Raw genomic sequence first — 24028 nt, forward strand, 5'->3', positions numbered from 1 at the left:
TTCTCAACCAATGTACAGCATTCAACCCTGTGTTTTCTGTATATTCTAAATTGTTTCTAAGGATTTTACACTAAATGTGGATCATCTCTTGAAACTTTCTAGAATCCTTAGGTGAACACAAGATACTGTTGTTCATAATTATCAATTTCTTCTGTAAGCACTTATAACAAAATCAGCTTTATGGAATCTATGTGTATCCTGGAAACAAAAAAAATTGTATTTGTGAGTCCTTATACAATCAAAAAGTTATGATCATTGTTGGGTAATTGGTTAATAGCTAGAGCAAAACCTAAGAGAAATAAATGGGATCTAGTAAGCTAGGTTTTTCCTATCTCTAATGATCATGTGCAGTCCTATAGGACACTGACTTCTTCAAGTTTTATTTACTGCACTCAAAAGTTACATTAATTTTTACATAGCATACATTTTTCCATACATTTACATACATAGTAACCTTTTCCTTGCCCAAACTTGAGATAAACTCCAAGCATCATGCTACTTAACCTGTGAGCCTTGAACTAATTCTTGCAGCAAAAATGTATTAAAGGCACCAGCAGTATCATCACTAATGACCTTCTAAATCTCCACCTCTACTAAATTAGGTGAGCAAACTGTAAGAAATAGAGTGAATGCATTTGTCTTTAATTATACTAACCTTGGTCCTATCCCTGAAGCCGTTCCAGAATCACTGACAATCTAGGCTCAACAAGGCTCAACAAGGCTCTTCTTAACTCTATTTTTTTTAACCAGAAACTGAAATGTAACCCAGTAAATAAAATGAAGAAAATGTTATTGAGACAACCTACTAACAACTAATCTTTCTGATCTCTGTTGGTCCTAAACAATCAAACAGTGCTGGTGAAACCTCTCTCTTTTAGGCCATAATGTCACCCTAAACCTAAGCCTAAATTTTTTTAAATCAAAGTCACCAATTTGTGCAGTAAATCTGAATATATGGCATTTGTTCCCGCTTATGGAATCTTTAATCCTACTTCTGCTAGTCTAGTGGAATGCAAGAATAAAAAGGCTTTCTACCTTCCTTTCTGAAAATCTGATTTTGAAAAATTCACTGTAAAATTAACGCATTCTATAGACAGAAGATTAATCTGTACTGGAATACTAATACAAAGCATATGCCTCTGCCTGTACCATTCTACTTCTATCTCAGAAGACGCCACAGAAAACTTATAGGTGTGGTTTTTCTAGTTCTCTCCCCTTATTCCGAATCTTCCTTAAATGGAAAAATGTGTCCAGGAATACTGAAAATAAAATATTTGCTTATGACTTCACCGGTCTTCTTTCAAACCCTTATAAATCCAGCACTAAATCAAACTTGTTACAGCTCTTCTTCCCAGATCTTATCTGTCACCAGTTCCTAAAGGAAAATTAAAGATATTCATCCCCAGTTATATCAGTATTATTATTCCTGCCAGTCAGAAGGATTTGACACTAAAAGAATTTATCGAGTCTTTTTTTCCAAATTCCAAATCTAACCACTAGGTTACCTATCCCCAACAGCTCCAGCAGAAAACTATTTATACATTCTCTTTTCCATTCTCAATGGCCAGGCAAGTATCTCACTTTAAGATGACATTTTCAAACCTTATTTGCAAGTTCTAATCCAAACCTACTCTTTGGAACTTTCTGAATAAAGTTCAAGAAATAACAAACTGCATCGGCCACTATTTTTTCTTTTTTCCAACAGATTAAATATAAGTTAAAGAAGATTATTAAGGCACTAAGTCAAGAAAATCTGTTTTTATAAGTATGTTGGACTGTGTTTATGATGAATATTTTAAACACTAAAATAGTGTTTAACACTAAAGAAATCACAAATAAAGGTAAGGTTTGCCCTATGAAACACACTGTCTAGAAGTCAGTCTTGGATACAAAAGGATGCTGTGGGAGGCTTAAGGGAGGACACTGGCAACATGATGTCATTGCAGGATATTTGACTGATACTGTTCAGTGTTAACGTTCCTTACAAAGGCATGGTTTTTATGAGATAGCAGAATCCTTTATATCAAATTCAGAAGTTTGAACTTAGTGGGCAATCCATAGATGGAAATGAGATATCGATGTGAGAACCTTCACGTTTATCTGGAACATTATAAAGTGCCAGATATCTGTGCTTGTATTTATTAAATAGAAAAAGTATGTATAGCAACAAATCTGTGGTTCCGGCACATGAACCACATTCATCTACGTTGTTACATCATTCTGTCTTACACATTCCACAGTGATGACAGAAACAACTGCGAAAGTGGCTGTAAAATATTGGTCAGTCTTTTACTTCAACTGTATCTCCATTGCTAACATTTGCCAACTCAGAAACATCTATTTTAAAAAGCATTTTAAACAGCAGAAAAATTGCACTACACATTATCAGTTGACAAAACTGAAAGCAGAATGTTGGAAATTTCTGGTTGGATGGCTACCATGTTGCCGTCTAACAATTACTCCAAGCTACCTCAGATGAAAAGTTATGTTGAAAAAGTGGATGAATTTCAGATAAACACATATTTAACTTATGTTTTCTTTGCAACAGCTTCTATCTCTGCATGGGTGTTGCATCACTTACACAATGACTTACGGTACTATAAGAATATAAAGTTCATTCAATTGGAAAGACAAAAACTTATCCAAACCACTGGCATTGGAATATTAACTAGATCTTGCAAGAATTTCTTCCATGTTCTAGGGAAAGCAATTTATCACTGAATTCATCCCATAGGTATGTGAGTACAACTTTACATTTCAAAAGTGAGCTCTGTGACTTTCTTTCACAGGATAAAGTATCTGTTAAAGCCACCTAAATTGTTGCTAAGAGAAATGACACGTTTGGCAAGGGTATGTAAGTGATAGCTGGATATTCTTGAAAATAAAAAAGATTTGGTGTCAAGGTTTTTTGTTGCTTTTTTTTTTTTTCATTTTCTGCAGAATCTTTAGTAATAGATACCAATAAAATACAAATAACTATATAGCACAAACTCAGTATAGACACAACAAAGGGCTCCTACATCTTCTTTAAAATCTTCCTATGAAGCTCAATCACCTGAGATAGAAATATACATTTAAAACTAAATTTTTAAAACCTTTACATAAATGTAAAATTAATCTTTTTTATTTCACAGCTGTGTTTAAATACAGCTTTCCTCCTGCAATAGGGAACACTGATTCAGATTCTCAGCTCTTTACAGCTCACTGCACTAATGTCCCTTCTCTGTTAGTCATACAGATTGCTCACAATATATTCTGCAGTAAATGAGCTGGGATTTAGGTTTATCAGGCTCAGCTGGTGGGAACATGACTAGAAACCAATTCCAGAGATTACAGAGTCCTATAAAAACTTTATAAAAAATGAGGAATCTGTTTTTTTATGCAGTTAAAAGGGAAGTGCGATGTTACTGAACTACTTTGTGTGATGTTAAACTGTATTATAGAAATATGCAGACATTGAATTAGTAGAAATGAAACTGTTACTTCAAAACTCTCATAACAGTATCATTCTAAACTATTTCTTACCTAGAAACACATGGCCATTACCATCAGCTTTCCTTGGTTGCTACACGGTTTATGACTGTTGGACTAGTCTGCAGTCATGTACTGTACTCTGAAGATCAAGAGCAGTCCTTTAATCAGGTTTTTAACATTGACATTTCAGACAGAACTTTGCATTCTTTAAGCATTACATGTATTTTTAAAAGAATAAATTATTTAATAAATAAGGAAAAAAAAGTTTTGATGTTGTTCTGTAAACATTACTTTCAGAACAGAACAGCTACAAAATTTTTAATAGAAAGAGTTGAGTATTACTTGGTATTTTCATGCTTTCAGATGCCAAAGTTCCTTAAGAACCTGTGCATTAGTTGTAGACATGACCTCAGCTAACCCAAAGAAAGCCACAGGCACGTCTCCTTTCCCTATTGGCAGCTACTTTAATTGGCAGGTTCACAATGAGCACTTTTGTTTGCATCCTAAACATGCAGAGCACAATTAAAAGACTTGATACTTTCATCCTGACAGTGCAGCAATTAATAAAATTAATATGTTGGGGTTTTTTTTAATAGGCCAAGTCATTACACATTAAATAGCATCAAACACTTAAGGAACTTGTTTTACTAGGACTCAAAAGGTTGCCCACTTCAAATTATATGGATTTAGTTTGGTTTAAAAATAGACATTTTGTTTATTTTCCATTCCATTGCTCTACTATTTGGTTCTTTTTTCTTGCAAACATTGTCTCTGAGTATTTTACTACCCCCTACTGTATGGAGAGAAAATTGTGCAATACTTTGCTATAAACTATATGCTGCTAGCACCCCTTGAGAGCTCCCAGTCAGTTGGAACAATGAGAAGATGGATTCAAAGTTGTTGGAGTTATGGGATCCAGTTTGAGTTGTCACATGAAGTTCCTAGAGACTTTGGTGTGAATAACAGAGAACAAAGTTTTCTTGACAGTTCTAAGGTAGTAGATCATTACTGTAGCAGCAAAGTTATTGGGTTTTTAGTGCATATCAGCATGATTCCAAAGCAACTAAAAGTGCTTTGTGAAGCAATGAGTCAGATTCTGGTTCTGCAGTAACCACACACAGGGATTTATGTTTTCAGGAACTATCTGTCCAAGAGAAGCATACTGCTATATAGGCCTCTGGCAGTAAGTGGCTGGGGAAGCCACTGAATCAGATTGGACACTTCAAATGGCATATGAGCAACCGTGGGTGTACTACTGTGTACCAGCACAACCCACATGATATTTATTCACTTGGGCCACTATGTGATGTGATGAAACTCCTCATTCTGCTGAACCTCACTGCCTCTCTTGGTAAAGAGCATAAGTTTAAATTGCTTACACACTTGGACAAGATGAAGCACATTCCATATGCAGTTTGTACGTCAGTAAAAAGGCACAATCAAGCATTGCTCACCCACCATCAGAAGCCATTGCTGATCCTTTCTCTCCCACTTTCTTCACAGTGATTTGCCAGTAAATCTTGTTTTTCCATCCTCTAAGAAAAGGGAGTTAAGTTTGTGCCCAGTGGCATTTCCTCTCCCACTGCAGTTCACACTGGATTAACCTGAAGTATTTCAGACTGGGCTTTCCCTGATGTCAAGGCTGGTTGGTAGCTAATTTGCCACCAGCCTTGCTGAGTAGCAAGGTGGTCTTCTTCCTGGACTGCCCAGCTATTTGTCCTAGCCACACTGCCTGGGAGGTAGTCCTGGCTTCTTGAGCTTTTCCATATTCACTGAGTTTCTTCCACAAGGTTTTTGTTGTTTGTTGTTTTTTTTTGTTGTTTGTTTGTTTAATTCATGTCTCATTGAAAACATCACATACCTATCTTCCTTTCTGATTTGGAATGCAAAAATTAGAAATTAGAAATTGCTAGTTTTCTATGAGAGAGGAAATGCATTTTCCACACAGGTATTTTCCATTGACTGGAAGGGTATTTTGTACAGGTTTGCTTGAGAAAAATATTTTGGGCATATTTTTCCCACATCGAACTACAGAACCTTGCCAATTTTTTTTTAATTATTATTATTATTATTATTTTTAAGTCAGTACAGGTTAGACTCTGAGTTATTGTCCAGATATAACAATTATAATTTTATTTATGTGTTGCCCTGTAGTAGACCATATCCTAAATGGGTACTCATGGAACCTCAAATCAATTCCTTGGTCCACTAAGGAAATGACCTGCTACAAAGCCTTGTCTAGCACAGCTAGAATCATTTAAAATCAGTTGTTCCTTTGGAAGTCTGATAAAAGTTCATAAATATCTAAAGGGAAGTGGAAGGCAAACATATGAAGCCAGGCTCTTCTCAGTGGTTTGTAGTGATAGGACAAGGAGTAATGTCCTGAAACTTGAACACAGGAATTTCCATATTAACATGTGGAAGAACTTATTTACACTGACGGTGACAGAGCACTTGAACAGGTTGCCCAGAGTGGTTGTGGAGTCTCCTTTTGTGGCAATGAAGACCTGTCTGGATCATAGAATCATAGAATCACAGAATCACCAAGGTTGGAAAAGACCTAAAAGACCATCCAGTCCAACTGTTCACCTATTACCAATAGCTCCCACTAAACCATGTCTCTCAACACAACATCCAATATGCCTACCAGGATGCCTACCTATGCAGATACCTGCTTAAGCGGAAGACTCAATGATCATGTGAAGTCCCTTCCAACCCCTGTGATTCCGAGTGATTCTGAGTGAGCCTGGACATCAGCCCATAGATCATTTCTATTCCTTCAGCACAACACTTTCATCTCTGAGCAAGCCACCACTCAACCACGTATATTCAGACTGAGACATTTGTAAAGGCTACAAAACAGTACTAGCACATGATTTCAACCACTACAACAGAACAAATTCAGCAGATAAAGCAGACAGTAGTCCAAATTCCATTTTAGTACCTAAAACAGAAATGATAATCCATGTATCTTGGATCTTCTGATTAAATGTTAGTACTTGTTACCAGCAAATGATAAAGCAGCAGATAGAGTCCATGTGAAAGATACCATGAAAAAGATGGATTAGCCAGAATATTTTATACAGCCAATGCTGTAAATCTAGTCATATCCAGCATGACTTCTCTAAATTTCTATTAAAGAGTTTTTATAAGAATTAATGTATTTGCCCATATCTTACTGTGATGTCAGATACATTATTTGACAAATTCTTTTTCAATTTTTTTTTTTCAGATTCTTCAGTTAGTGCTAATAATAAAACTGTCTTATTCTGTCATTTAATTCACTTCCTATTTCAGGAAAAAAAAAAGTCAAGACTAAACATCTACCAAATGCTATTCCTCTCCAACTGGATATGATGGATGGTCTGAAGAGCACATAAAAATTAAACAAAAAGTGCATTGTTCCCTTCCAAATTTTTCAGCTGGTGTAAATCAGCATAGCTTCTCTGATGCCAAAGTTACAGAGATGTACATCAATTGAGAATCTAACTATTCATCTTCAGGAGAGAGATGTTTTCCCTACAGTTTATGTTCTTTGCCTTTTCACACTCACAAAAACTCCTGCCCACATCCCCATAAATGTGCTCTCCACATCCCCATAAATGATCTGCACTTTGCTTCAGCTCCTTATTTCCCCTAACCTGTGAAGAGATCCTATAAGGAAGATTTAGGATGAATATGACTGGTAAATTACTCTGTCCCAGACTGCCTGAGATCCAAGTGTCTTCATTACCCAGTGTTTGAATTTCTGTTTAGGGAAATACGTCCTTAGCAAAGAGGAATACAGATAGTCTTTGTTCATCCCTTCTTCTCAGTTGATCAGATCCCATAATGCTGAATGCTATACAATTTATAAAAACAAAGTAATAAAACCAATCAATTTTAATTCATTTTAAAATGTGGTTTTGGGGGGACCACCATTTTCCACTGAGCTTGATCCCTCTGATGCCCATTCATTTGGTGCCTAAATACCCAGCAACCACCCATGGCAGGGATCAGGTACCCTCCTTCTAAGCACTTGGGAAACTACAACTGTGAGAGGGAAGGAGCCTTCACAGTGTTAAATCCTGGAGTTCCCAGACTCGTAGCTCCTTTTGCTGACATTAGCCATTCTCACAGAAAATCAGAAATGTACCTGCAGTCCAGACTCAGGAACACATTTGGATCACTAGTCCACTTCTTGACTTCTGCAAAGGAGCTGGGAAGGAGCCAGCTCTTATCATTCATCTCTCAAATGCTCTATTCAGATTTTTTTTTCCCCTCACTTGCTGTAGCATCACAGGTTGTTTGTCTTCCTTCATCCTGCCCTGCCTCCCTCCCCATGATTCTTTTCTGTCATTCCTCTCCCCTCATTTCAACCACAGCCCCTCCCAATCCAGACTAATGAAAGCTTTGTTTTCATTATATAAGCCCAGTGTATAATCAAATACATTTATAAAATAACAAAACCATGGAACTGACAAGACATGTGTCTACCATCACCCCATATCCAAACACTGAGGTTTGAGCTTGGCTCAGGCACCCTTGAAAATGCCAAACACGGATTTCCACAAAAACAGAGAAATGGATCCATAGCTGCTGTAAACAGAATAAAGGTGCATTGTTTAAAGTTGCTTAGCAAATGCACACAGTAAATCATAGATGTCTTGAGAAGAAAGTTGCAGACTTCAGTCTGACAAACACTTAAGCACATGTTTAACATTAAGTGAAGGAGAGTCCCACCTCAAGCAGAACATTCACAAGCCTGAAGTATCACCCCAAGTATTTGAAGGACTGAAGTCTCAGTCTTGAAGGCTATTTCTGTTCTGAAAACTGATCCACATTTAAACCACAGATATCTCTGTAATAACTTGTACTGGGCAGGTTCAGACAGGCTTCTTTTTTCCTGTTTTAATTTTTTTAAGTGCAACATTAAAAACTCATTATGCTCTCCCATAATTGAATTCAGTTGAACTGCTGAGGTCTAGCAGTACAGGTGAAAACAGAGTAGAACATAGGGAATCATCCAGGCTAGATTACAGAAGAAAAACATTTAAAACTCAGGATTTCTCATGCAGTTTCAAAATGGAGTGTCAATATTATACAGCAAGCTCCTACACCACAAAACAAATGCACACATACAAAACAAATGCAAGCCAACTCTGTCCTAAATACCTGTCAGAGCCAGACTGCAAAACACAGTGGCAGACTCCAAGGAAACCTCTTTCTTTCAAGGAAACCATCCACTGTGGATGTTTTCACACCACAGTGATGCAGTGTGTAGCTTGGACATCAACAGAAAAGTCCCATTCCCACCACCAGAGGTGACTGCAGATGCTGAGTGCTGATTTTTACAGCTGCATTGCTCACAGTGAGTGAGTTGCGTGGCTACAAGACCACATTTTTATCAGAGCAGAGAGAAAAGGCAAAACAAAACAAAGAAGTACAGTGATAGTGGTAAAATTAATAGAAAAATAGGGAATAAAATGGAGGACAGGAGAAGTTCAAAACATCAGTTTTCTCTGTCTTCCTCATTACCACAATTCTTTTTGCTTTACAGGTGTCATTGGGTTTGTTTTTGAGTTTGTTATCATAGTTGTTTTCTTATATATTCTTACATCTAATTTTATTTCCAGAATAGCTTTCTATATGGTAATAAAACACTTCTGCAATGTTCCTTCCTGAGAATGCTAACTTGGTTTTTATAGAACGAAGGGGACAGCAAGAAGCATAACTATTATTTCACAATAAGTAAAGCTCTCCTGCTGGGTCTCTGCTCATGATAATATATTATGGGAAAAAAAGAACTACAAATATATTACTAGCAGTATAATAAATAGCATGTGCAAAATGTACAGTATAGTAAATACACTACAGGGACTACTTTGTGATTCTCTTCCACTCCATAACCATCATCAACCGTCTTCTGTGGTTTGGCACATCAAATATTTGCTATGTACTTTACCATTTTAACAGCACTGCAAATCCTTGGCTGGACACCAAACAAATGCTGTACATTATTTTGTCAATTGTTGCCTTCTATACTCAACATCTGACCTTACCTCCCCCTACAGTTCAATGTGTAGAAATGCCAATAAAATACACGATGTTTATTTCCAGTGGCTTTTGTTATTAAATAGGTCTGTCACACTGACAAACCAGAAGATTACTCACTTGGAGGAAGACTCGGAGGAAATCTACACCATTTAGAGACAAGGACTTTGGAACTATGTTTGAGAATCATTTCTGTTAAAGAGCTGTTTCGCAAGTTGTTTTAGCACATTCAGCTCTGTTATCTTAAGAATAGTATAGTATTTTCTGCACTTATGTGGAAGAGCAGAAATACAAATTACCCTCATGCACTCCTTAAGTGTATGACTGAGGAAAATACACCAACTATTAACTACTAATCAGTAGACATGGTACTAACACAAATACAGAACCCAGATGGCGCAATCTATGCAGATAAGAACTGGAGAGAGGAGAAGGAGAATAAAATGCGAATACTTATCCTTGCCAAAGGTTTGACTGGACCAGAAAATCTCAGAAGCCATATTTCAGGGTAGCTTCCAGTACTGAAGGTGATCAGTCCTGAGATGATGTCAAGCAGCTGGCTCTGATTAGTAAGAGATTAGAAAATGTTCTGGAGGGAGAATAAGAGTTCCATCCACCTGTCCAATTTCTTATTAGCAGATGTGACATTTTCTTACCAGCTCTAAAAGACTTGCACGGCATGGATTCAAGCTGGAATCCATAGCTAGAAGATTACCTGATGGTATAAACAAATCCCAAACTTTTCATCCCATACCTGTTTTTAAGAAAATTTCCTAAGTAATAAGAATGAATTCACAGAAACTTAAGGGGGAGATATAAAGAGATATGTTTGAAATGAAAAGATACAGCCCATGTTTTATTCTGAAAAATAATATCAGGAAATCAAAATACACGAGGCATACATAAGCATTATACAAGAACTCTTATTATTGCTATTATATGCCAGTCATAATGTAACTAAAAAAAAACTTGTCAGGTCTCATAGATTTGAGTTCCTATGGAAACCACTCTTATTAAGTACTGGTTTAAAAAAAAAACAAAAAAAAAACTGTTGTTTAGAATATTTCAGTTCCTTCTAGGACACTGCCTTTGCTGAGATACATTAACATTAGCTAGTAATAACAGCTCTCATAGTTCAGCACAGACATTCGGGGTTTTTGCTCTCTTTCATGAAAGAGAGCATTTCTGAGCATTACATCAGCAAAGCTTTTACCTCATCATTCTGAAATTATATCAGTGAAGAGTATACGTGGCATCTAGCCATCTTTATCGACATTCAATTCCAGTCTTCCATCAAAAAGTGCAGTTACAGCTAGTGCATTTCTGGAGCATTTAAATTATCACTGTCCTATGTGATATAACCTCTTTTCTAAAGGTCAGCTGAAAATTCAAGTCTCTCCTTCCTTTCATTTCAGACTGTATTTAGAGCTGCACAGTCAACTGTACATTTGTTGAAATAACTCATTGTAGAAATGTGGTCAAGTCTATTAACAGATGTGATACCCAAGCACCAAAGACTGACCCCAAGTTCTGCTTTCAGTTATTTAACTCAAGGAAAGTAGCCACTCTATCACTTTTCTGTTAGCAGATTGATTACAAATGGACTCTTGCCAATGCTAAGCTGATCCAGTTTGAGAATAGATGTTAAGTCCAGACAATTCTTCGAGGAGACTGCCTTCTCCTGTGCCAGCAGCTGAGCTTTCATCTCCAAAAAATATGCGAATATCCAGAGTACAGTGTTGCAAGGATAAGTTATATATTCAGAAGCAATTATTACCTGTTACTGCAACATGAGACTCAAATAGCAAAAAAGTTCAAAGAATTACTTTTAAGAATTAAAACCTGAAAGTCATCTCCAATCATGTTAGCACTGAACATTAATGATCATCTATAACTGATGAACACTGTTTGCTATTTCAGTGACAATGAAATATATCTTAAGCATGTTAGAAAAATTTCCACTTTCTTTTGAGAAGGACTTCTCATTTTAGTGCTTCAGTATGTCAATAACTATTCAGTATTACTGTCAACAGAAAAGCAGCCCTCAATCACTTATAGCTGCTCTACAGTTCTTTCACAGGCAAATTTACAAAAAGGCTTTTGGCTCCCTAAGAGTTTGCAATCTTAGTTAGGAAACAGCAAATATAATCAACAACAGGAAACTGCAAAAAGGAAGACAGAAAACCTTGAAGACCCCTAGATTTTTGAGGTCCAGAAAGACATCTGACTTTATAATACAGGCTACAGAGTTTCATCCCGGTACTTTTGCACTGAGCCACACCATTTCTGTTTGAATAAAATATATCTTCCATAAAGGCATTTAGTCTTATTTAGAAAAGCCGAGAGAGAAAGAATTCACTTCTCTCCTGGGTAGTTTGTTCCAGTGGTTTAAGCCAACAACGTTTCCAGAGCCTACAGAATGAAGAGATGCTTTCTGCACTTATATAATTCAAACTCTCATTTATGCAGACATAATTTCATTAAAGTCAACAAACCTTAGTCATCACTGAATTAAGCCAAAAATTTTGAGTTCCATTGACTGACTTTACAGAATATTACCAAACATTTTTTTAAGCCAAGAACCCCCAAGATATTTACTTGTTTGACAGGGAAGAGATGCATACCAACTTCTCACACGGCAGACTGAAACAGTTTGGGTTTGCAGTGAGCATGGTAAGTGTAGCTCTTGAAAAATGCTCCAAAAATATATGACTATACCTTACTGGCCAAAAAAACAAAATCTCACAATGGGTCCAGTACAACTTGGAAAGATAATCAAACACTCGTTAAAGAACCAGGTGGTCTAACTGTGGAGGTTAGCACGGAACAGAAAACACACTGGATGGTTGTTCTCAGTGCAAGATCATCCTTCTCCCCTGCTTTGCAAAACTTTTTCCATTTACTCACTTGTCTAGGTGAGCTGATTTGGATTTCTTCAGAATAATTCTACCAGCATTATCTTCATTCATTACATTGTAAATATGGATGTCACAGTCTCTTCAAATGCTTTCAGTAAAATCATTGCAGCAAAAGGACATATGAGGTGGATTCTTCACAATCACAGTGAAGAGTAAGTAGTAGGTAACAACTCAGAGCTAGTGCTATTGCAAGCACCTCCTACCACAAAAAGTGCTATGGAGGCATCCAACTCCTGCCTGTCTTACACAGCTGGCTTTGTGGATGTAAATGGAAATTACACTGCTTCCTTGTAGTGTAAGCTCAGAGAAACAGTCACTTCTATTGGCCAAAAGTTTTAGTTCAGCTCAGAAGGGGTAAAGATTTGTTGGTATTTGCAGGATGTTAGAAGAGGAGAAAAGAACAGCAAAGTCTCAGGAGCAAGAACAGGTAGAATGAAGAAGAGATGTGTGAGGGAAATTTCATCTAAAACCTCATGTAACAGATTACATTATCTTTGTCTCATTCAGATCACCCTGAAAAGCACCCTACTTCAAGCTACAAATTTTTTCCAATTAAATTCTATGCAGAGGGCAATAGCCCTTTGCAGCCTTTCTAAAGGATGGTACTGATAGAAGGCAAACAATGGCTGTGTTTACAGAGAAAATTAATAGGATCATCAAAATTGCAAACACAGGCTACACTCTGTCTACTATGGAAGTAGGGATTATTGAGTATTTCTTCTTGTACCTCATAAAATGATTCTGGTGGGAATAGGCATGGGGAGATCAATGTTTAACAGCTTAACTGGCCTGCAACTCTACAGAGTTCTCACTGAGAATTCACAAAATCTGTTGCACAAAGACAATTACACTTCCCCATGCTTCTCGGGATAAACCTTAAAAACTTTTGTACTAGGACTGGACTTTGCCTAAGCATGGGCAAAGATTCATTAACATGAATATGAGAAACATCTCAATATTGAATAAAAAGCAGTAATTGGAACTCTAGAAATTTCCTTGCCATTTTGCCTTTAGACACAAGATGGCAGCAAGAAATTCATTTCAAGCATTTGTTTCCATTAACTCAAGTGTTATCTGGCAGTAAATGTTAACGATGTGGTCTTGGTTATTGCGACTATTTGATGAAAGTCTCCACAGACACTCACACCCTCACACTGTTCTCCATTAACCTGTGACCCTGAATTCTGCTGTTAACTCCAGTCATAATGACCAAATACTTACTACATGGGGTGAACAGCCACACACAAAATATATTTATGTCAAATGCAGAGGTCTAAGAAATGCCAAACACAGTCTATTCTAGTGGCCTTAAGTCAGGACAGAAATCTTTCATCAACTCTTAATTCATTATGTAGCCTTTTTTTCTTCCCTAGTGTGAGTTTAGACACAAGGGGTAATGGTTTAAAAGAGGGTACAGTTAGGTTAGATTTTAGGAAGAAATTTTTTACTCATAGTGTGGTGAGGTGCTGAAATAGGTTGCCCAGAGAGGTAATAGATGCCCCATCTCTAGAGATGTTCAACACTAGGCTGAATGGGGCTGTATGCAGCCTGATCTAGTGGATGGCAAGCCTGCCTGTGGCAGTGGAGTTGGAACTAGATGATCTTCAAGGTACCCTTCAACCTAAGCTATTCTAGGGTTCTATGATTTTTTTTTCCTTCCTACAGTTTTACCCTATAGAATCTACAGACATTAGCAGCCTCAGAAAATTTATTTCTTGTCTTCATTTCCCCTTCCCATAGTGTCCTAGTAGTTGTCTGTCCAAAATACCAAGCTCAGAGCTTCTGGAAGACTTCTTAAGTTCTTTGCCAGAAGGAGTTTCTTTCCTTTAAATTCATAACTGCTCTTCAAAATTACAATGAAATATTATCTAATTTTATTCTATTGGTAAGCGAACACTTGAAAAATTCAAACCATTAGTCTGCTTCTCTACAGTTCATCAGTATTTGTGGTATATTCACAATTTCTGCTGATAAAAGGATCTGTTCCAGAGTCCTTTAATACCAAAGGACACTGGTCTGAAATTAAAGAACTAAGTTTGCCAAAAGGAAGCCTGTGCCATAGTCACAAAATAAATAGAAGACAGAAAAGACACTTAGTTCCTTGGACAGTACTCACCCACACACTCAACCTCTGAGTAGAGGCATGACAACCAGCCTGGAGTTCTTTGTGTATGAAAGTTATGTGTGGCTACAGGCAGTATCAAGAGTTAACTATGTTCAGAAAGCAGGCCAAACCAGCTGGAGGACCCAGAGCAAAACAACCAGGCTGGTAAGCTTCTGGAGCAACACACTTCATGTTCAAAATAAGCCAATGCTGCAATCATCTCTCCTCCCCTAATGTCGAAGTAACAGAACTAAAGCAAATTGAGTAAAAAAATCTAACTGCAATTAAAGTATCCACATATTCATCTATTTTTAGCCATCTACCTCCTAAGGATTAAACTTCTTGACAGAGATTTTAATTATACAGCCCTTAAAGTGATGTTAAAGCACGTGATGTTAAAGTTATTGTGTATTTCCATGGTCTTTTTAAGCTATTTTCTTCAAACTGCTAGTGACTGATTTTTTTTAAGTGTCTTGTTAAAACTAGACTGTTCAAGTCAGTCCCCAAATATTCATTTAATGCTTTAAGATCTCAAAGTAAATATTCTGCTTCATATTAACCAAACACCTCAGTTGACATTACAAGGATACACAGCTATTATAACATCTTGGTTGGGGCACACATGATATGCAAGTACACAAATATTTGGCCTCATATCTAAAGCTTGGTAGTGCTTTTCCTCTCAGAAATATATATGTCTTCCAGAAAACACACTACACTAGATTAATGAATATTATCTTTTTAAAAAACTTTCATTTTCTCCACTGAAGAAGAATTTCCAGCTAGTTATTAATCTGCAAAAATGTTCAAGGACAGAATTATTTACTTACAATCTTGGAATACCGGAGATTGAAAACACATTTTCATCATGATACTAACGGTGAGGTCTGAAGTCTTCAGGAGAAATTCTTAATACAGCCACCAAAACCAGTTTGATTTTTTTACCCTTAATGTCAAAATTTTCACTGGGCTTTATTATGTCTGTTTCATTCTAAATAAACCAACAATGACCTCACAGTTTAACTTTTTTTTTTTTTTTTTTTTTTTTTTAAGCAGTCCTTATATTTCTACTAATACTTAGGCAAAGTATGAAATTGTTTGGATGCATATCTATTATTTTTTCTTCATGAATATTATTTCTAGTATAACATTTTAGCAATCATGCACTTACTCCATTCTGTTCACTAAATTCTGGAGAATTTCCCATCTGACCAATGTCTGAATAGCTGAAGATTGAGTTGCACTTTTAACTTTTCCAGATAGCAATTCCTATTTTTATATCATTTATTTTTATCTGCTATATACAGCATTCGCTTGCAAAAACTAACACCACAGGAGAAAAATCCCTCACAGCAATCTAATTACTGCAAACAAATTCCCAGGACTCCTTTTGTCCTCCTGACAGGACATGAAGATGCCATCGTGATCTTAAACCTTCATACTTTCTTCTGGTAAGCTACAGGCAAAAACATGTTATTTGTATCATCTGAGAAAGATCCTAGCAGTTACAATAAATTGCTGCCTAGTTCTGGGGACAGCAAATTGTTTGACTGACTGTGTTAAGCTGCATACCATGCAAGGAGAAGCATGGACCTCCTTCAGGGATACTTCACACAGAATGATTCTCAGACAGTTAACTTTCCACTAATGCACCACAAAACAATGGGACTGAGGACAAAACCAACGTCAAGAGATTCAGCCAGCATTGCATCTAGTCAGAGAGCAGAAAGCTTTGTCAGACCTTTCCACATACCCAAACAGCTCACACTTGGTACACAGCCCTCTTCCACTGAGGTGAGTAGATTTGAATTGGAATACGGTTAAACCATAAATCAGGCAATTTATACACTCAGCCAAAAAAAAAGTAAACTTGATATTCTCTTTTACTTCATACATATTTTTAAACAAATTCACCTCAACTATGCTCAGGTGTTGTTTATATGTGCTTTCCCTTTTTGGACATTCAGCCAATCATACGGTACAAATACACATAATTCAGCTTCTAAATGGATACATTAATGTTCATAGGAAGCATATTTTAAGATTGTATGATGAAATACACTACCAGGTGCTAACTAACAAGTTAAAAATCACCACTCCAGTTTTAAATATATCTTATCAAGTCAATATTCCCAGGGAAATTAGCAACATCAATCAATTTCAGACTGATTTTCTGATTGTAAAAGTTGGTTAAGTCAGAATAATGAATAATTCAAAGTGACTGCTTTGTTCTTATAACATACTGAAGAGGGAATCTACATTTATCAAATAAATTATTCATTGCAAAACTCATTCTCTTCTGCCAGTACATACCACACAAACAATTCTTCTCAATTCTTCTCAAGAATTATGTCTTGAGAAGAAATCTCATCTGATTTCAGCTTTCAGTTTCATCAAAATCACTTAGTCAAACACAAGACCTCAATATAGAGGACATCAGGATAATGTCAGATCTCAAAGAAAAATAATGCAGACTGAAGAAACCATATAACCTAACAACACATCTAAAGTTAAGAACAATTAAGGGGGCTTAAAAAAGAAATGATGTGACACTATAGAAATAATAGGCTGTTCTGCACAGAAAAGGGTATAAATTGTTGAAGAAAGAAATATTTATTGCAGAGTATAAATATTGTAGGCATAACATTTTTGAAAACTGATTTGAGATTTTGCAAGAATTTAAGACTCTCTCGTTTTGAGTGCAACCTGAGACTGATTTATATTAAAAACTATAACAAAAAGAATCTTTAAATAATAACTTTTTCAATTCCTTTTATTCCATCTATACACCTATTGAATTAGATTCACCAGCACAGATTACTTATAACAGAACTGGTATTTTTTTTGAAAACAGCAATTTCAACCAACTCTATTTGATATGATATCTAATAAATAATGAATACAGAAACAAATTATTCTTCAAATTATTGATTATTTTCTAAAATTCATTTTAAAATTGTGATATTTTAAACAGGAGTGGTTTTTTTGATGCCTGACAATTCACAACTGTCGTAAGGTATAAACGTGTTTAATTCTCTTTTGCATAGATCTTTTTATAGTCAAGGAATACAGAGACTATTCAAACTAAAATAGAGACTGATAAAGCAAAAAGACCAAGCAGAAATTGATTTCAGAAAATGCAAGAACTTCCAACCAGAATTCTTCACAGTGGGATAATAGATGAAGAAACTATAATCATTACAGAATAATTCTCACAATTCATGTTTTCATTCAACTCCATCGCTTTGACTTCTGTGAAAATAACATAAAATTTCTTTTAAAGAAAATTTTTAAAAATTAAAAATAAAAAAATAAAGTACATTAAATTTCTTTTAAAATAAAAAAAATAATTAAATATCTAGCATTTGCAGTTGGAAAACAATCTTAGCAATATTAAAAGAGTATTTTAAAGAACTTGAAACTAAAAACAAGTATGAAAAATAAAATTGTGAAGAGAAATATTTCTATTGAGACTAACATTATTGATGATAAAGAAGGTGCTTTCAACTGAATGAACAACTATGATATCAAATCATAACTACAAAGTTATCAATATAACATTTGTTGAAAGCCATTATTTAAAAATGTAGAACAAATGTTAGTCAGCAACTTTGTAATCACTGCAGTGTAAAGGTTCTTCTAATTAATTCTTATCAGAAGAAGACATTATATAGAACAAAAATACCCCCAAAATAGAATTGTCTATTGTGTGTGCACATTTGCAATAAGTTATTTATGCAACAACAGCATAAGTATTTTTCAGTGTCTCAGAAAAGCTTCAAAATGCATTTCTACATGATTGAATTTATATTAGGGTCTTGTGTTTAAAACCAGGCTTTTCTCTGTTGTGTGTAGCAACAAGGACAAGGAGTAAAAGCCTAAAACCTGAACACAGGAAGTTTCATACTAAAAAGCAGAAGAAATTATTTACAGCAAGAGTGATGGAATACTGGAACAGGCTACTCAGAGAGCAGTCTCCTTCTATGGAGATATTCAAGACCTGTCTGGATGCCTCCCTGTGCAACCTATTGCAAGGAACCTGCTTTAGCAGAGGGTTGGACTCAATGACCTCCTGAGGTCCATTCCAACTCCAACAATTCTGTGATTCTGTAATTAGCAGCCCTGTCCTGTTATTCAAACACCTATGAAAGAACACTTTATTCTACAACAGTCACACAAGAATTACTATTCTTATATACAAAACTCCAAAATATTCTAGCATTACCAAAATCAACAACTGTTATCAGGTGGTTCAAATGGAACCAGAATGAGACTTGCAGAAATTAGTAATAGATCCCTCTGTATTAAACACAACCTTATACCATTCATTTCTTTGTGTAATTTTCTAAAATCTGAAAGTTTGCTGTTGCTAAGGAAGAGATACCATACCAGCTCAATTTTATCTGCAATGACTAGATTAACTGAGTAAATAAATAGATAGAAAATGAATGAATGAATAAATAAATAAATGCTGATGTATTTCAAGTCAGTTTATAATAGAAAAATAAATTTGGAGGCTATTCTGATAAACGTGTAAGTTGAAAATTTTTACTCTGAAGGCATCAATTGAAACAGTAAGTAGTTTAAGTGCTAGGCTTGAAGGAGCAGAAAGCAAACGGTGAAAAATATCAGATGAAGGAAATGCAGCTAAAAAAATACTGTAAACCAGCCAAAATTATATACTCCTAACTGATTGAGAACAGGCAAGATACTGTAAAGACAGGCATGTAGTATTAAAAGCAACAGACCTTATTTTGTACAAAGTGTTCCTTCAACTTTTCAGTGAGTGTAGAACGAACATCAACCAGGAGCCTGAAATGGCTCATTCACCAGATAAGGAAACATGTCGTAGCTGAACTGGACTAACTATCAATTGAAGAATTTGACCCAAGAAGCTGAATATGCTTGGAAACCAGATGAGTAAAATGAAAAGAGCAATTTAAAATCATTTTGGAATACTTATGCTTGGGTGGGGGGGATTGGGGAGAGGATAGGATGGGATAGGATAGGATAGGATAGGATAGGATAGGATAGGATAGGATAGGATAGGATAGGATAGGATAGGATAGAATCAAGGATAATGTTGGTAATGTTGGTGAAAGAAACACAACAATTACTGATACTCTCTCAAGACTAATTTGTTCACTAGGGAAACCAGTGCAAATTGTTGTTAAATGATCAGTATATAATTTTATGAAAATAGCGACTCCCAATGGCTCATTTTTAAACTGGAATAATATGCATGAAGAAGGTCTCAACAAAGTCAGAGACACTAAGAACTTAGGGGACAAGAAATGCTCCTAAACTCTGAGCAGAGGACATAAGTAGAGTAGGCTGCCAGCAATTTACAAGAGAAAATTGAAAATAAGGGTGATAAATAGGGGGGCAAGGGGAGAAGGGGAGAATGACAAACTAATTGAGATTTAATTTCATAGAATGCAAAGTTGTATGTTAGAAGAAAGACAAATATGCAACATCAAAAGGGAAAAATAGGGGAAAAAAAAAGGAATGGGTATGTTGGAGCCCAGACCAAAGATGAGTCAACTCGCAACAAAGGTTTCAAAACAGAGGAATATAATTCTGTGTTTTTCAAAAAGAAAGCTCTACATAAAACACAGAAGGAAATTATTCCACTCTCCGAATGATTGGTAAAGCTTTAGCTACGTCTATTTTTGTCTCAGTTTTAAGAAAGATGTGGTAAACTGGAAATTGTCATGAGAACAAAGAACAATGGGAAATTTATAAAATATTATCTATTAGGAAAAAGAAAAGATTGAAGACAGGACGATAAACATTAGCTAATGTTTATTTTACAAATTTTGAAGTCGTCACTTATCCTGTTTCCATCAGAGATGGCAAGAAGTAATCATCTTCATGTGTGACAGAAGACTTGGATTAGTTTTTTGGAAAAATCTTTACAGATCTTTCTGTTACAATAATGCTTGTATAGTGAAACAAGCAGGTCAGACAACATGCTTAAGGTGTGCACAAAAAGAATGGTAGAATATGTAACCACACCATTACTGCTATAAAGCAAAACTTCTTCAGCTGAAAGTGAGATAATTTAAATGAATGCAGTGGGAATAGGAAGAGGGAGATGCTGATTCTCTGGTAAATAGCATATTAAATCTGTAACCCTGCAGGAGAAATATCTATTTACCTCCATCTTGGTATTCTGGCCAAGTAGATCCATTTGGATGTGTAAGCGCTCTGGTTAAAATGAGCTGTTTTTCTGAGTAGCTGCTTTTAAAGTTTTTCATGTGAGGAAATTTTCTTGTTTTGCAGATAAAAAATGAAATACATTTTCAAAAGACTCTCTACATCCATGGGAGCAGAACAATATTTTTACAGAGGGCAGTGTCAGTGTTTCTTTGCTTCATTCTAGCCAAAGTCATTCACCGAGATGAGTGGGACATGGTGGGGGAAGATTGGACCTTTGGATTTATACACAGTTTGGCAATGTTTCTTCCTAGTTTGAGAAGGTTATTTGGGAAGGGCTTGGTTAGTTAATTTTCTTATTGCTCTTATAAATGGGGAAAGTTTTTGGTGTTTTTTTTCTTCAAGAGAGAGTGTGGGACAACTGGTCCATGCTCACCTCTCTTTAATCTCCCACTCTGGGCCATAGGCACTGTTCAAATGTGTTTTAACAAGTAGACAGCAGTTCAGGATGCTCTTTGTGTAACAGAAGATGACTGCTGCAGTCCCCGATCTAGTCAGAAGTGGTGAAGGTATCATCAAAGTTATCATTCCAGTCTAAGTAATATGATCATGAGATGACTCACTCTCAGAAGAGCTATGGACAATATTGATTTTCATGTTCTCAATCCACTCTTAAGACTGCAGAAAACATCAGTGGTCATCTGCTCCTCAGTCTCAAACCTGAGATGCCCCAGAGTGGCAGGCAGTAGTTTACCTTCTGAAGCATTACCAGGTCAGTGAAGCCAAACTGCTGTACTCAACTTTACTCAAAAACCTAGCCAACACAAAACTCTCCCTGTCTCCACTTGATCCAATACATTAAAGATGATGAGAGGGTGTCAGATGCCTCACCAGATGTTGCCAGATGTTAGGTACTTTGCCAGAGTTTGTCCTCCAGCTGCTGGGCTGCCACAGCTCTCTCTTTAATTTGTTCCCAACATGATGCAACTTCATCCCACTCCTTCCTCAGAACACCTTCTTCAGTCCCAGCTAAAGCTGAAGCTGTACATAACAGACAGCAAAACTCAGGGCATCAAAGCACAGCAGCAACGGACAAAACAAGCTGACAATTTCTGATAGCATTTCACCTATGAGCAGGAAATGACTACAAAAAGAGCGCTGAAACTCTGCATCAGCAAAAGGCCCAGAGATAAAATAAACATGTAAACATAATACAGCCTTTCATAGTAAGAGAAAGGCTGAAGGAGGAGGAACAGTACAGCCTTTGCTGTTTTGACTGGCATCACTGCTTGTCTCACTCTGACAGGTTGCCAGGTTAAGGTTTTGTTTTGAATCAGTCATTTCCCTTTGAACAGTGGCAACTGTTACCATTGTTACCCTGTTACACTGAATATAAAATAAAATTTCCACCAGCAGCTTTTTTACCATATGTTTATTCTAGCAGGCAGCAGGCATCTAGAATTTGGTAACAGTCATAGTGAGGAAACGTTTGCAGGACTTGACTCATCAAAATAATTACTTTGATCACAGAAATATCATACAGAAGATGATGCTAAATTTACAACTGTTGCCCATGAAATCTAGAGTAAGAAATCTAATATAAGATGTTATTTTGTGTGGTTTTGGTTTTGTTTCTTTAAATTGATGGCTTATTATTACGAGAAATATCCCCTCCAAAGCTTGAAGCATACACCTGAGAGATTAGTCCTAAAATTCTATTAATCATGTTTGATCTGCAAAAGCATTTAATGGATACCCTTGAAACATTTTCTACTTTGTCTCTGCAATACAACCATCCACTTCCTGGTAGTTTTACATCAAAGAAAATGACATGAGGGGCTTAAAACAGGATTTCTGCCAGGTCTCATATCAGCACAAATTTAGTTATGGAAACATTTCTGAATGTCTTTAATCTATGACTTCCTAGTTATTTATGGAAACCATTTTATAATGAGACAATATATTTCTTATTTACTTGCAATGCATTTTATTCTTCCTAATTCTTTAGGCCTGAAAAAGCAGATATCAGTGAAATCTCTTTTTAGAAGAATATTTTTACAGTCAAATCAGATTATCACTGCAGTGCTTATTAGTTTAATAAAGTAGCCCAGTCAGAAATGAGTTCTCCCTCTTGAATTCCTAGGGTGAATGGCCAAGTGTTAGTGAGCTCTCATTCCTAATAAGGTAATTTAAATACTTAGTAAAATAACTAAGAATTATTAGTAGTGGCTGGGAATATAGTACTCTTGTGGTTTTCTGGGCTAAAAAAGACTGATACAACATTACAAGCTTCAGATGATAGTTTGCAGATAACAGCTTGTATTTTTGAAAGAAACTAAAGTAGATTGATTCTAACACCCTTTAAAGGGAAATTATTGCTAAATCTCATAGGTTATTTAGAAATCCCAGAAATTATTAAAAACTTGGAGAGAAGAATATATGGACCATTTTGACTTTAGAAGTGAACTACTCACAGTAATGTAGCTGTCTGATGTTGCACTAATTTTTTGAAAGTGAATAAGTGGTCTTTAATCACAGAATTTAGCTATCACAATCACCTCATTTCATGCAAAAAAATCTTCTTATATCAAAGTACTGCAGTTTGTTTATTATTCTGCAGGTAGTTAGATAATCATCTTATTAAAAAAAATGATTGTGAAAACAGATTGAAAAAGTAAAATGAAAAGAATGTATCAGAAAGGGGACAGTTTTCACAGAACACGACATGTTTTTTCACTGCTCATCTCTCATCCCTTCAAACAACCTATTTGTTTTCAAGCTCCCAAGGTATACCAGGAAAAGCACTAGGGAAACACATAAGAGGAGGTAAGAGAGGAAGAACATTTAACATTTATCATTAATAGATGTTAAGATACGAACAGAAAAACACATAAGTGTAAAATACAAAAGTTATCTTCAAAGTTTTTACTTCCTTTCATTGACTTCTGCTTATGACTAACAAGTTTTCCATTACATCACATTATGTGTAATTAAAGTGTCTGACATTTGCAGATTCTGAACAAATGATGTGGTAAAGCAAGGAAAATATGTAAAAAGACCTTTGGATTGAAGTATTTGTATGTTTTTTACTTAATAATGTTCAGTTAAAAAATGATAGCTTTCTTATTAAAAACATGAAGTGATGTAGGACATCCTTCCTCAAGAATTCCTCAAATGTAAAATAAACAATATGTAAAGAAGATATACTTTGCTCTCTCCACAGAATGTTCCCATCTTTTGGGTGAAACTGTCCCAGTAATCTAGAGAAGGAACTGGAAAATAACCCTGCCAATTGAAACTGCAGGAGTTCTTTTGGCCAATGCCATGTCAACAGAGTCAT

General features: G+C 35.9%; 1 long non-coding RNA gene across 6 annotated transcripts in view; it reads right to left on the minus strand.

Annotated features, from left to right (window-relative positions):
* LOC128085352 (uncharacterized) overlaps positions 1–24028 on the minus strand; it is a 221493-nt gene that overhangs the window by 77694 nt on the left and 119771 nt on the right. The window lies entirely within an intron of this gene.

The sequence above is a fragment of the Tympanuchus pallidicinctus genome, unplaced genomic scaffold, assembly GCF_026119805.1.
Source record: "Tympanuchus pallidicinctus isolate F22 unplaced genomic scaffold, pur_lepc_1.0 scaffold3, whole genome shotgun sequence".
Lineage (NCBI taxonomy): Eukaryota > Metazoa > Chordata > Aves > Galliformes > Phasianidae > Tympanuchus > Tympanuchus pallidicinctus.